General features: G+C 41.4%; 1 long non-coding RNA gene across 1 annotated transcript; it reads right to left on the reverse strand.

Annotated features, from left to right (window-relative positions):
* Window positions 1-2,553: 2,553 nt before the first annotated feature.
* On the reverse strand, window positions 2,554-13,655 carry LOC124556663. The gene is made up of 3 exons (XR_006968650.1): window positions 13,025-13,655; window positions 12,742-12,889; window positions 2,554-5,079 (listed from the first exon to the last, which is right to left on the reverse strand). It is a non-coding gene; the product is annotated as an uncharacterized LOC124556663 (long non-coding RNA).
* Between the last annotated feature and the right edge of the window lie 1,130 nt (window positions 13,656-14,785).

Genomic DNA, 14,785 nt, shown 5'->3' on the forward strand with positions numbered 1-14,785 from the left:
CACAAGAGGAGCCAGAGTAGGCCGTTGCTTCTCTGGCTGGGGGGAGGGGTCTGATCTCCCCTGCGGGGGGGGGGGGGGGGGGGGGGGGGGGGGGAGCACCCTTGCTCCAGAGGTAGGTACTTTGGGAGCAGCGGAAGGAGATTTTCTCCCTACCACAAAGGAGGGCAGATGTATTCTGGAGGCACTGAGGACCCACTGTTCGGGGCATACAGTGTGGTACAACTGGTACTTGTGATGGTGATGGTAATGTAGCTGCAGCAGTGTATGTGGACATCAACCAAATGGGGTGTAATCATTCAAATTCGCATTTAGCCTCTTGGTAAGTCAACCAGCCCAGCGTCTTTTACTCCCTGATTTTCTGCTCCTTTTGGAGTACTGAGCAATCTGGCGAGAAGGGGAGTGCTGCTCTCCACAGCTGATACAAGTGGGAGGAGGCACACGGAGTATCTGGATGCAGCGGACGTCCAGTCTACACGTGTGGCATTGGAAGTGCAGCAGGAAGACGTGCCCGAATTTCCAGCACCTAGGCACTGCGTAGGAAGAGGGATGTATGGTTGAACGTCACAGTGGTAAACTGTCACCTTGACCTTTTCAGGCAATGAATCACCCTCAAAGTCCAAGATGAAGGCACCGGTAGCAACCCTGTTGTCCTTGGCTCCCCTGTAAACACACCAGATGAAATGAACATCCTGCTGTTCTAGACTGGCACGGAACTCGTTGTCAGACTGCAAGAAGTGGTCACGATGGAAAACAGTCCCCTGGACCGTGTTGAGGCTTTTATGGGAAGTGACAGAAACAGGAGTATCACCCAGCCTGTCACAAGCTAGTAATGCCCGGGATTGGGCTGCAGATGCTCTCTGAATCAAGACTGCACTGCTTCTCATCTTTGAGAGCGCTGTTATTTCCCCAGACTTACCCTCAATATGTTCAACAAAAAACTGAGGCTTCATATGTAGAAGGGAGTCCCCATCCATTCTGCTACAGACTAAATACCAAGGCAAATATGGCTCTCTTCTTTCTGTAGCCCCGTGTTCCTAATACGGTGTAGCGAGGGAGGGAAACGATTTAGGGTCATAACTGTAAGCACTGTACTCGATCGTGCTGGTGCCATATGGTCACCAGCAAGAGATGATTTAGACCGCTCCACTGCGGGTCACCCACCCTGATGCCACCCACTCCGACCATTGGCTCTCCCCACGGGCACCACCCAGCCACAGCAAAGGCCACCTGGCATGAAGGGCATTGCCGGCAGTCCTGATGCCCAAGGAAGACAATAGTGTGATCCCTGTGTTGTCAGGGGACTACCACCAAATGGGCATGTGACGGCCCCACGACAATGGACTGGCTACTGTGCTGAATACTGGGCACAGAGAAATCCAATAGTCATGAGAGTGGAAGAGAACAGGAGGCAACAGAAGAAGATGACACCCCAGGAAGCGTCTTCGCCCAAATAGTTGAATTGCAGGTGGAGATGCAAAGCCATGACAAGTGATTCAGGAGATCGAATCTAAGGGCACTCGTGAAACACATAAGGCGTCCTTCCGCATATGGCCCGCACTTCTGTAGAATTTGGAAAGTGGCAGGTCAAACCATAAATTGGAACCTGAACTTACAGGGCCAAAAAGTGTGAGACTCCTTTTAGTCACGTCTTACGACAGGCAGGGATACCATGGGCCTGACTGTTTCACATTCCGTTGTATGCCATCACATTCCATCAGTTATCCCATAACATCAATATGGTGCAAACCTTCAAGATCACTGTGGTGCACAATTTTTCATTCGTTGTTCATAGTGCAAGATAATGGTTTGTTTTGGACATACCCTGAATGTGAACAACATCCTTTTTGTGGAGTGTAATACATACATTCCATTGAAGATTGACCTCTGCACTTCCTAGACACTCATTTTCTGTCTGTGATTAACAGCTAATATTTTTGTTGTCATTATTGTTAACACAATGCTTTTAAATGAACTTTACTAAAAATTGAATTTGAGACCTCACACTCAAGGGGTTCCGTACATAAATGGTTATGAGGACAAAAAATTCAATATCCATATTTCTCATTAGGAAGATACACAGTTCAAAGCCACATAGTTTTTTAACCACTGCAAACATTCTTCGTTGATAATTGGGTGTCTAATGTTCTTCACTACACAACATGAAACACACCCCACCTTTATGACTACATGCAGCTAGTTTCCCACAGTAGACATGAAAGTTTTAGCTATGAACTGAAGTGATTCACTTCTGCTGGCAGGTATGATGAAACTGCTAGTAACTTTGCTATCACCCCATCCATGTGCGGCTGTTCTGACATCTGCAAATTAATAATGATAGTAACAATACCATAATAACAAGTTAGGTCCATAGCAGTTATGACGACGTTTATGAATATCAAAAGCTGGTAATTTCATCTACACTATAAGGTATCTGACTGGTCAGGATGATGGTGGGGGGGGGGGGGGGGGCGTGAGGGTCTTAGGGTGAGCCGGTGATCAGCATTTGAACACAGTCGAATAATTTACTTCAACTTTTATTAAAAACTCGTTACATACATACTCAGAAGCGGTCAGTGTCCTCGCAGCCTACCAACCCAAACGTGATGCGGAAGCCCGGTGTCTGATGACACAGCAGGGTGTCTGATGACAACAGCCACCCGGCCGACAGAAAGACCCACTTTCATTCTGCGTTGCTAGCTGACACGCGCGTGCAGCGACCCGGCAATGCAGAATCAGCGGTGACGGAAATATGTGTACCGCGCTGGAGGGTGAACGATCGCTTGCCTACTTCACCCATTCCCTTACACCACCCTCCCGATTAAAACTGAGCTACCTGGTGGCTCATCAACAATCCTCTACCAAATAACTTTTAATAGCCTTAGGCTCCATTCATAATAGGTGCCAAGTCAACTACAATGTCACTGGCAGTAACGCGTTTGAGCTCAGCAGGTGCAGAGGGCCTTGACCGCTTTAATACATAAAAACCAAAGGTGATCAAACATAACAAAATTATCGCAAAAGTTGCAGTTAGTCCAATGGAAAGCTTTAAAGTAATGGTACTCCGAGTAGCTTGTTGATACTGGTTAATACTGTTGAAAGCATGAAACAAATTCGAATCGTTGCCATTAGTACTTATGGATTGAACTAATTGGTTGTACAGTTCGACTGTCCCACTTAAAGTTGAATGAATTCATTGACTCAAATAAGTAAGTATTATTGTGGAATACAGTAGAAATGGGAGTTACAGATAACTTGCCTCCTATATACAAGGTGCCTTGGGACATTTGGGGTACATGGAAAAAGTCACTTGACAGCTCAGCTCACAGTTTTCTATGCCTACCACAAAACCACTACCTTGTATCTTTTGGGTAAAGGGAGAGAAAGACTTGTTACACATGAAGGTCAGGTCAATTGAGTTGAAAGAGTAGATGATACCCTCCGCAAACCATTGTAGGAAGGGTTGAGTGAGTGTTTTCAGGTTCCTGGGACAGTAGTTCTGGGGTTGAACATTCATGAAAAGATCTCTCTCGCAGCTGTATACACGACTGTCGAAAAATATGATATTCGAGGACAAACAAGTTTTTTTGTTTGCTCACATTCGCGCAAAGTGCTCTGAGATAAAGCTAAGAAATATCTTCAGTCCTGACTAATTAAAAACCACTCCTGCAGATGGTACCGAACATAGGTATGGAGGGGCGCCCAAAATACTGGATAGGTATACACGCGGTAAACTTCAAAGTGATGTCCGGAGTCTGCTAAGGGAATGGTGACAGATCCAATTCATTGTCCATCATGATTGCATCTACATCACTCAATTGGTAGTAGAAACACAAATTTTGCATATTGACAGGTAGGATCATAGTCGCAGGATTAGTTTCCTTTCCATAGCTATTAGCAATGCCAAAATTTTTTTAGGATGCAGCAAAACACTGCCCAAATGATTAGCTGAGCTAGTTTCAATGGTCTGCCTCAGATTAGAAGCATCTAGTCGTGCATTTGACAAACTATCGGCAATCCTAAACAACGAAGTACTTAATTCTACATGGGCATTCAAGATATTGACTTTGTTCCATAATTTCCTTTGGACTCTTGTCTCATTGTACAGATCCCTAAAATGAGCTATGAACTACTTAACAACCTTACCAAAGAACACGGTATTATTACTAACTGTCTGCTGCATATCACGTAGTATCACTAAATGTTGCATTGGAATGTACTACTTCCCCTACCTGCTCTAACTTTTTACTCACATCAACCAAGTCCCTGTTAGTTAATGTTCCGAAGACAGTTCTGAGTATATTGTCAACAAACTCAAACCAAGCCCGCTTACGTCTAACAAGATTATTGTGGGGTAAAAGATTTAAAAAGCAATCAATTTCCCTTTTATACATGGTAAAGGCTACCTTCACTTGGTTTTTAGCCATAACCCAACTATGATACCATGACAGTGCTGGATCCCATATCGTATGGAATTGCCTCAATAAAATTAATGCGTTCACTTATGTTCCGAAACTGCTCTTCTACCTAGCTTAGGTTATACTTCAAAATAATATTAAAATTACCACTAGCTACTACCATACTAGTTTGTGGTTCGAAAAGAACACCCGATTGAAGCGGAAGGATTCTAAAAGACAGACAAAACCTAAAATAAAAGCAATTGATCAAAGCAAAAACAATTATTATCCTTAAATTTAACATAATGAAGGCAAGAAGTTAGTCTTCTGCAATAAGAACAATGTTAACACTGACTCAGTTGGTTGTTACCAGAATAACACACTTCCACTTCTGCACATACACAATTAGACACTGCACACTGCTGTTAACGACGTATACGCACTTAGCACACACTTAACGTTGTCTCGTCCATAGCAGATACCTTGACGAGGGGGAGCTTGGGGCCGCACCGTGGTACGTTTGGCGGTGGCCTGGCTCCTCAGCATCGAACTGTGGATCTCGGCGTCGATGGCACACCGGCTGGTTACCATCGGGAGTGCTCTGCGGATGTCTCAGCTGCTTCCGGTTCATCAGCTGGCTCCGGCGCTAGATTTCTCAATTATGGCTTTACACGGTTCACGTGCACTATGAGAGAGTAAAACGGCAATTGGACTTTTAATGTGACTGGGGAGACAATTTCAAGGACCTTATATGGCCCTTTCCAATGCAATTTAAATTTCTTAACGTTACCCTTCTTCAACAAGGGGTTACTCAAATAGACTAAGTCTCCGACACAATAATTAGGTATGACTGCTCCGCGATCGTGTTTCGCAGCCTGCTGCAGAAAGGACTGATGGTTTCGAGCCTTTACATGCTTCCATACTTCCTGCATTTTGCAGGCTAGGTCCCAAACAGAAAAGATTTTGAACGAACCAAGATAATCCAACGAGTGTACAAGATTCAGTAATGGATGAATACCCGGTAACGTCACAGCATTCAGCTTCCGGTAATCAACACAGAATCGGTACTTCTGTTCTCCTGTAGGCGATTTCCTTTTTACGATCATGATGGGGGAGGCCCAGGCTGGATCAGATGGCTCCATGTTCAATAAACCCGGGATCCATTTCTTTAATCACCTCGTCGACTAAGGCTTGTTGGCTATAAGGAATTCTGTATGGTCATTGAGCGATGGGTGCTGCTCCTCCGGTATGTATTCTATGTTGAACTAATGGAGTTGCTGGAAGATTACCCCACTCACGGAGGAGATCCAAGTAGCTAAGCAGCACTGGTAAAATTATTTCCCGATCCTCCAGTGACAAATGGTTTAATTTAGTAACCAGCTCTTGCTCGATTGATCCACGTGCTTCGACAGTTGCCTCTCCTTTATTGACATTCGGTGGACCATAAGTTGCTACTTATACATCTTTCTCCTTGGTAGGGATCTCTATCACGTCTTGTGGATCTAGGTTTGATACTGTTGCCACAGTAGTTCCACATGGTAATTCCACGTCCGCATTACTCATGTTAGCAATATTCACTGGAACTCGCAGTTTCCCATTTGGTTCGTCCTCAATAACACTGACAGTTCTTGCTACATAACAATGCTCTGGTCTAGCAAATCACCGTTTACTGATGGCTCTGTTAACAACAAATTACTTCCTCGGCACTTTGGTATCTTCACATCGATATACAGTGTTTTTCCTGTTCCCGGGGGATGCGCTCACTTTCAGTCAAATGTACATCGACTCTGAACGGTATACTTGTGCCGCTCCTCTGTTTGCGCATTACCTCAGCGTCACTAACATTCTTGTTAGTCTGACTCTTAAGAGTTCCCATTGCAGCCAAAATCATTATGACTGAATCAGATTTCTCTCTTTGCTACATCGATCTGAGCGTTGTTAGCTGACAGGAAATCCAACCCTAGTATACCTTTGTAGTGTCTCTCTCTACTTCTTATCACTTGCATTCCGGCCTCATATTCATCTTGGCCTATCACGAAGTTAATCACATCTTATCCGTAATTGTGCACCTGGTTGCCATTTAACCCTTTCATGGTACACCTTGGCTGCCTCCAGCTTCTCTCTTTAACTAAATGGCAGCACATTAGAGAAATTTGAGCCCCTGTATCAACTAGAAAATGGACATTCTGTCCACGGTAAATTATGTTAACAAGCAGGCCTTCAGAACTGTCATTCGTGGAGTTTGCAGTAACTATAGCTTACAGAGGGGAGGGCGTGCAGGGGGAGGGGGGGCGCGGAATTAGTGGTGGCCTTCCCATCCCCTCTGTCGTTCAACATACTCCTTGCATTCCTTCCTCTACAGTTCCGCACTATGTGGCCTTCCCTTCCACAAATGAAACACCGAATCTTCTTCCCACGAGTATTGGCCACCTGTTGCCCATTCCCATGATAACTGGTTCCTGAATAAGCTTCGAACACATGCTGATCCAGTTTGCGGTCCATTTGAGGTCTCCGTAGTTCTTCCACAAATCGAACTGCTGTCTGTATGGCTTCTTCAAATGTCTCAACGTGCCAATGTGACAGCACAACCGACTTCACCCTGTAACCCATTCAATAACATATCTAATGCCCTTTGTCCTGCTTTAAACAATTTTCCTCATTGTGCTAATCATTCTCGCTGAGCCCATACGTATTAGCGTCAACTTTTCTAATGCGATCAGCAAAATGCTCAATAGATTCTCCGTCCAATATATGCATATTGTGCAGTTGTTCCCTGTAAAATCTTGCTGTCTTCTTCCCTTTGTACCGTTGCACCAGTGTCTGCTTAAAAACGTCATAAGTAGCTGCTCGAGTGCATCATCTTGAATTTGCAATTTCGCCACGGTTACCGTATCTGAATCACTCCAGGATCCTAAACTTGCTGCATTTTCCAGTTTACTAAAAAACACGTGAATATCCTCATCAGTCTTCCCACGAAAGAAACTGTGGGGATCAAAGAAAAATTTTTAACTACTGCTGAATCTGTGGTGCTTTCATCGGCTACATTCCGAAGGCTACTATTCACTTGTCCCACATCCCTTCTACTTTCTGCATCTGTTTTCACTCACTGAATTATTTCTTGTAACTGTGCTATAACAGTCGGCAAATCTTGTTGTGCCTCTGCTATACTGAATAACCCGGTCACACTATTTATTTAAAAATTTGCCATCATTGCCGTTTGCATGCACGCCAAGCAAAGCCAGTATCTGCTGCAGTCCTACCTTCAGTGCTGGGTCTCGTTCTGTTGCATTGTCTGCAGAGATGTGCTCCGACAGAGGATGGTATCTGCCTTGTGATGCTTCCACGTACGGATACGAAACACGAACTTCGCGGACAATGCCAATCACCGCTATACCCTATTAGAAGACTGTAGGTTTTCTTCTCTCCCCAGGAAAGGATTGATAGGGATCAGGGCTACAGTATTCAGTGTGACCTGGTGAAAATAGCCTCGGCAACGACCCATACCAATGTTGGGCTGGTGCCTGCTTTCGTGCGGCATGATCAGCCCCAGTTGAACCGCTCTGTCAGGAGGGTAAATATGGAGCTGGATCAGTTGCGTAGGGCAGCCACTCTGTCAGACACTGGTTTGGTTCCTGTCAAGGCTATTGATAGGGGGGATTTCACAAGGCATGGCCTACACCTCAATAGGAAAGCGAAGGGTAAACTGGCAGGGTTGTTAGCAAAATCCATAAGGAGGGGGGGGGGGGGGGGGGGGGGGACACATGTACTAATGGATGTACCTCTTTTTTAGACTAATATCAGTGTCCAATGAGAAGTTCAGGCAGGCTGGTGCTAAGGAGGTCCAAAACTCAAAAAATCTCACAACAGGAAAGTAAATAATAATGTTACCATATTTAACCAAAATATTGGATTAAAGAAATACAAACCCAAAATATTGGATTAAAGAAAAAAGTAGATTATCACAAAAGTAAAGTAAAAAATAATGTTACCATTTTCACCAAAATATTCCAGGATTGAAGAATAAAGTAGATGAGCGCCTGGTTTGTTTAGATAACACTGAATCTGATAATGTAATAGCTATACTATGCCTGTCTGAGCATCACATTGTGTCTGACATTCAAAAGGTAAATATCAGTGTTTATAAACTAGCTGCACATATGAGTAGAGAGAATAAGGTGAGAGGAGGAGTTGCCATATATGTCAAAAGTTATCACTGTGTAGAAAGCATAGATACAAAAAAGTTTTGAGCAACATACAGAAGCATGTGCTTGTCAACAAACTGAAGGAGGGCTCTTTTATAATTGTAACAGTATATAGGTCCCCTTCAGGAAACTTTCATTTATTCCTGGAGAACTTGGATGCCTTGTTGTGCTATCTGTCAGATAGGGGCAAGCAAAGTATTATTTGTGGGGACTTCAATATTGATTCACTGAAAGAGTGTAATAGGAAGAATATCCTGGAAGTCTTGCTCGGTTCTTTCAATTTGACATCTCATCGATTTTCCTACTCAGGTAGTGAAGGACAGCAGCACACTGATAAATAACACTTTTATAGACCAAGGTAAGTTTAAAAACATGAATTCTTGTCCTGCTGAGAATGGCCTTTCTGATCATGATGCTCAGCTACTTACAGTATATGACATAGCTCCATTCAGTAATTCAAAACTACCCTGCAAAGTTGTGCATTCAATTAATGACTCAAGAATTAGAAATTTCAGAGAAAATCTTCAGCAGTTAAGACTGGGATGACGTGTACAATGAACCTGATGCTAATTTATAATATAACTTATTTCGTGATACACTTGTAAAAGAATTAGAAAAATGTTTCTCCAAGAAAGTAGTTAAATCTAATTATAAGAAACCATGTAAAAAAACCTTGGCTTACTAAAGAAATAAAAATATCTTGTAGCCACAAAAGGGAACTGTATCTAATAACAAGAAAGGGTAATGACCCAGAAACAACCAAATATTATAAATACTACTGTGCTACATCAAGAAAGGTTATTAAGAAGTCCAGAAGCTTGTGCATCATGTCTGAGATTAATGCCTCTGATAACAAAATCAAAACAATTTGGATTATTATTACAAGGGAGACAGGGAAACCAAGAGTATAGGATAACAGCATCACCATCAAAGCAAATGGAAACTTGATAAACAACAAGCCGGAAGTCTAAAACATTCTGAATAATCATTTTTTAAATGTTGTAGAGAAAATAGGAGCTAAATGTTCATTAGAAGACACAAGGCAGTTAGTGGAAGAGGCCTTACCCACACCATTTGATATAATTGAAATTCCAGCCACCTCTCCTCCTGGAATTAGGAAGATGATAAACTCTCTCAAGAATAAAAGCTCACATGGAATTGATGGCATTTCCAGCAGGATAATAAAAGCTTGTTCCCAAGAGATAAGTGGGATTCTTAGCCACATATGTAATAGCTCTCTGAAGCGGGGTATTTTCCCAGATAGACTGAAGTATGCCATTGTTAAACCACTGCATAAAAAAGGGGATATGTCCGATGTCAACAACTACCGCCCAATCTCTCTTCTGACTGCCTTATCCAAAATTCTTGAAAAAGTAATGTATTGTAGAGTAGTTTCACACCTTTGTAAAAATAAATATTTAACAAAATGTCAGTTTGGTTTCCAGAAGGGTTTTCCAACAGAAAATGCAATTATATACTTTCACTAAAGAAATATTAAATGCTCCGAGTAACCTGATGTGAAAAATGTTGGATTTTTGTGATCTCTCAAAGGCTTTTGACTGTGTAAATCATGGAATACTTCTAGATAAGCTCATGTACTGTGGTATGAATGGGACTGTGCTCAAATGGTTTAAATCATACGCAGCTGGAAGAGTGCAGAAAGTTGAAATAAACAATTCACGTAATATGCAAAAAACTGGTGATTTCTCAAACTGGAGAACAATCAAGAATGGGGTGCCGCAAGGTTCGGTCTTGGGTTCCTCTGCTGTTATTAATATATATTAATGATTTGCCATTCTAAATTCACGAAGATGCAAAGCTGGTACGTTTTGCCGATGATACAAGTATAGCTATCATACCCGACAGACAAGAATTAGCTGGTGAAATAGTAAACGATGTTTTTCAGAAAATCATTAAGTAGTTCTCTGCAAATGGGCTCTCATTAAACTTTGTCAACACACAGTACATACAGTTCCACACAGTAAATGGAATGACACCATTAATAACTATAGACTTTGATCAGAAATTGGTAGCTAAGGTGGAATATTCAAAATTTCTAGATGTATGCATTGAAGAGGGGTTGAACTGGAAAAAACACACTGAGGATCTGCTGAAACGTTTGAGTTCAGCTACTTATGCTATTAGGGTCACTGCATATTTTGGCAATATACATCTCAGTAAATTAGCTTACCAAGTCTACTTTCATTCTCTGCTTTTGTATGGCACCATATTCTGGGGTAACTCATCATTAAGTAAAAGAGCGCTCATTGCACAAAAGCGTGTAATCAGAATAACTGAATCAGAATAATTGCTGGAGCTCATCCCAGATCATCCAGCAGACACTTAAAGAGCTAGAGATCTTCACTGTAGCCTCACTATATATTCACTTATGAAATGTGTTATTAACAATCCAAACGAATTCAAAAGTAATAGCAGTGTACATGGCTACAACATTAGGAGAAAGGATAATCTTCACTACTCAAGGTTAAATCTAACTTTGGCTCACAAGGGGGTAAATTATGCTGCCACAAAAGTCTTTGGTCACTTACCTAATAGCATCAAAAGTCTGACACGTAGCCATATAGAATTTACAAGGAAATTAAAAGAATTTCTTAATGGTAACTCCTCCTACTCATTAGATGAATTTTTGGATATAGTAAATGGGTAATTTCCCCAACACCCACAAAAAAAAATATTAAAAATATTAAGTGTCATGTAATATTTTGTGTAATGTAATATCTTGTAAAGACACCTTTTATTAACCTGACACATTCCACATCATCACGAAGTGTCGTATTCATGATCTATGGAACAAGTATCTATGAGTATGAGACTGCACTTTCATGGAGATGTTAGCTTGGTGGCAATCATGAACTCTTGTGCACATTTTTACGAAGAGGTGTTAACTGTGTAATAACTGTATGTGGAATCACAGAGTGATGCAGAGAAGTTTACTGGTTGACTGCCTTGTTCAGATTTGTTATGCACACACCTTATATTGAATGATGACCTTCGACGACTGATTTTTGGGTTGGGGTGGTATGTAAAGACTGCATAATGACAATTTGTAGTTTTGATAGTTACACTGTAGTTTATAAAAAGCAAGGTGAAAATTGACTGGTATGGATAATTTGTAGGTGCCAACAATTATTTGGTTTAACTAAAGGATGGTGGTTTGGGAAATATAACAGTTCTCGGTACTATTTTACTAACACATTGTATGCCTACACATTGGATTACTTACTCTTAAGTATATTTGTCATATCTGAATTTTTATTTAAATTTAAGCATATTTTTAAGTAAGGGTTAAGCTGAATAAGAGCATTATCTAGTTAACAAAAACTGAGGCAACAGAAACAGTCAAATTCTGGAATCTCAAACAAGGATTCAGTTGGCAAATTTGTGATATGTTTAAATATGAATATCTTTTAAGTTAATTATGTGCCCCTCATTTAGGTCTTTAAGGCCCAAGGATGTTTACCAGCTGCCGTGTCATCCTCTGCCTTGAAGTATCATGCACTCAGTATGGAGATACATGTGGTCAGCACACCACTCTCCTAGCCATTTTTATGACTTTCCAAACTGTGGAGCTGCTACTTCTCCCTCTGACAAGTTTTGAAATTATGTAGAATAGTAGGTAAATATGAAATTAATCCTTTTGAGTGTGTACATTGCATATGCCATGCTTGTGTAAGTACAATTAGCTCAAAGACAAGGAACCACAATAGTTATTAAAAATGATTAGAACAATGGCAAGTAGAATAGTTTCAGCTTGCCCCATTTCAGGTTCTCAAAACTGGTGACACACCATACCATTCTTGACTGTATAAAGGGCAGCAGAAATGAAGGATGTCGGTGCAATTGATTTAATTTTTTCAAATAAATTTTATAATGATAGTGTAGTGTACACTTATGTTCCTTACATAATGTGTAGCATTAGTAATTGGCACACCATTACCTTTACCACCTCAATGTTTAAATTTTCTGACATCAATATTGTTAGTAGCTACCTTGTTCTCACACCCTTCTGCCTTAAATACTTTCAAAACTAGGCAATTCTGGATAATGTCTAGCTAAATACCTATTGTTGTACTTGCCGTTGACTTCAGATTTTTGTAAAGAAAAACAAAGCGCTTTATACCCACCGAGACGATGCGTAGCAGCAGAGACAATGAACCATAGACTGTCACTGTTCCACGGGAACACCCGGGTGGTGACTGGAGCCAAATCACTTGTAATTTCTTGGAGATCTCTGGACCATGAGGTGTTCACAGATGTACAGCCCCAAGAACTCTGTTGCAAAAATATTTTTGGACAGAACTATTTCATCATTATTGGAAATGACGTAAATTATGGTTTCTTTTTTACAGTCACTTTCCGTCTGCATACGGCCTAAATTAAGTATTATAATAATAATGGCTTCATTACCTCAAACAATTATTTTATGGTCGTATTCCATTCCTTAAAACACTAACATGCAACATCACCCCATTCCAGCACTACAGAACTACCATGCGGACACTGCTGTAAAAAAATCACACAAATCACAGTAAAAGCCGTTCCTTTTACGATGTCACAGAAACTAGAGAGATTTTATCGGGCAGAGCAAAAATTATGTCACTTTCTCTGTACACACCAGCCTTATATCATTCATAAATAAAGTACAATAAACGTAAGTATGTGCGCAAAAACACTGTTCGCAAGATTTATCTCCATGTCGCAATGCGAAAACTTAGAAGCTCATGTAAAATAACATGTATGGTTTGTTACCATAAACATAATATGAATGAAACGCTTAGGAAATTCGCAGGCTGTCCCAAACCATCATCAAATACGTCAAAGTAGAACCAATTACAGTATTTTAAAGACGGAATATAATCACTTTCATATGTTCTGGCAAAATCACGAAGAATGAAGACAATATTATCATAAACATATACAACATCCTCCTCAGATACTGGTGAAGTGCTACAATATTCCTATTCGAGAGCATCCCAGTTTTATGGGGACACTGACTCGTCAGTCGTCACCGTCTACCGCAACCGTAAACAAACGTAAACTTAAGACAGCCCAAGGGAGAGGTGTGGTGCGGGAAATAAACCCCGCCTCCCTCTCGAAGGGCTGCCATCCTAAGTCCGCGTTCTGTGCTTCCACGAAAGCAGAACTGACATAAGTCATAGGGATCGCTGATTCCCTGTGTTATAGTGAGAATCGCATTCGAATCTCTATATGCACCAGGTTTAGTCTCTTCACTCATTTCAGAATGAGGAAGAAGGAGGAAAAAAAAAAAAAAAGACAGTATGCAACACAAGGCAAACTGGAGTAACAAAGCATGTGGTTAGTGGTAGGGGCTAAGCGCAATTGTGTACTGCGGTTGGCAGTCGACCCAGTCGTAGTTCATGCCCGACCTCTACCGGTACCTTCCGCAACCATAGTTCAAAATGCTCCCCGCCTAAAACTGCCACGATATAGTGTGCGTACAAAATAGTTGCTACCGGTCGGGAGAGAGGTTCCATCCTTCACTTATGGTAATGCAATCCTGCCTTCAAAGATTTTTACATAACGTGCTTTGTACCTGTCACCAGGAAGTCATCTGCCAAGCAGAGATTTGCGGCAATTGTCAATATGCAGTACATATGACCCTAATATGTTACCTTTATCTGCCTCTGACGTCTCGTGAAGACTTTGCAGCCATTTAATTCACACGTGGTAGTTATCCTTCATTCTCAAACGTGTTACAAAACGGGATTGACATTGCACGTATGTTACGATAAGCAGACTGCTGAAAACCGTCAATCTTGATACTGCTCTGCCATCTGTTGGCGAAGCGATTCGACAGCTGTGTGGCACGACGTTCGATGGGAATCGTAGCAGGTTGCTGATTTTATATCTTATTTTAAAGTTTTATGGAATATTCGTTAATCTGCGAAGCATCTGGGTACTATAGATGTATTTAGTTCGTTAATGAAGTAGATATAAGCGGACATGGATTCTAATTTTTATTATGAAAATGTTTCACGCTCGTTAATACTATTCATCTTTAATGGTATATAGTTTTCTGGCAAGCTAACAGAATTCCGATAGATTGCTCTCACCATATAAATTTTTGGAGGCAAGGATTGCTATCTAGCAATCTGCGCCACAAGTGTTTACTGTAAAGTGATAAGGATGTGCTAGACTAGCAGGGTT

Source organism: Schistocerca americana, chromosome X (assembly GCF_021461395.2).
Source record: "Schistocerca americana isolate TAMUIC-IGC-003095 chromosome X, iqSchAmer2.1, whole genome shotgun sequence".
NCBI classification, from domain to species: Eukaryota; Metazoa; Arthropoda; class Insecta; order Orthoptera; family Acrididae; genus Schistocerca; species Schistocerca americana.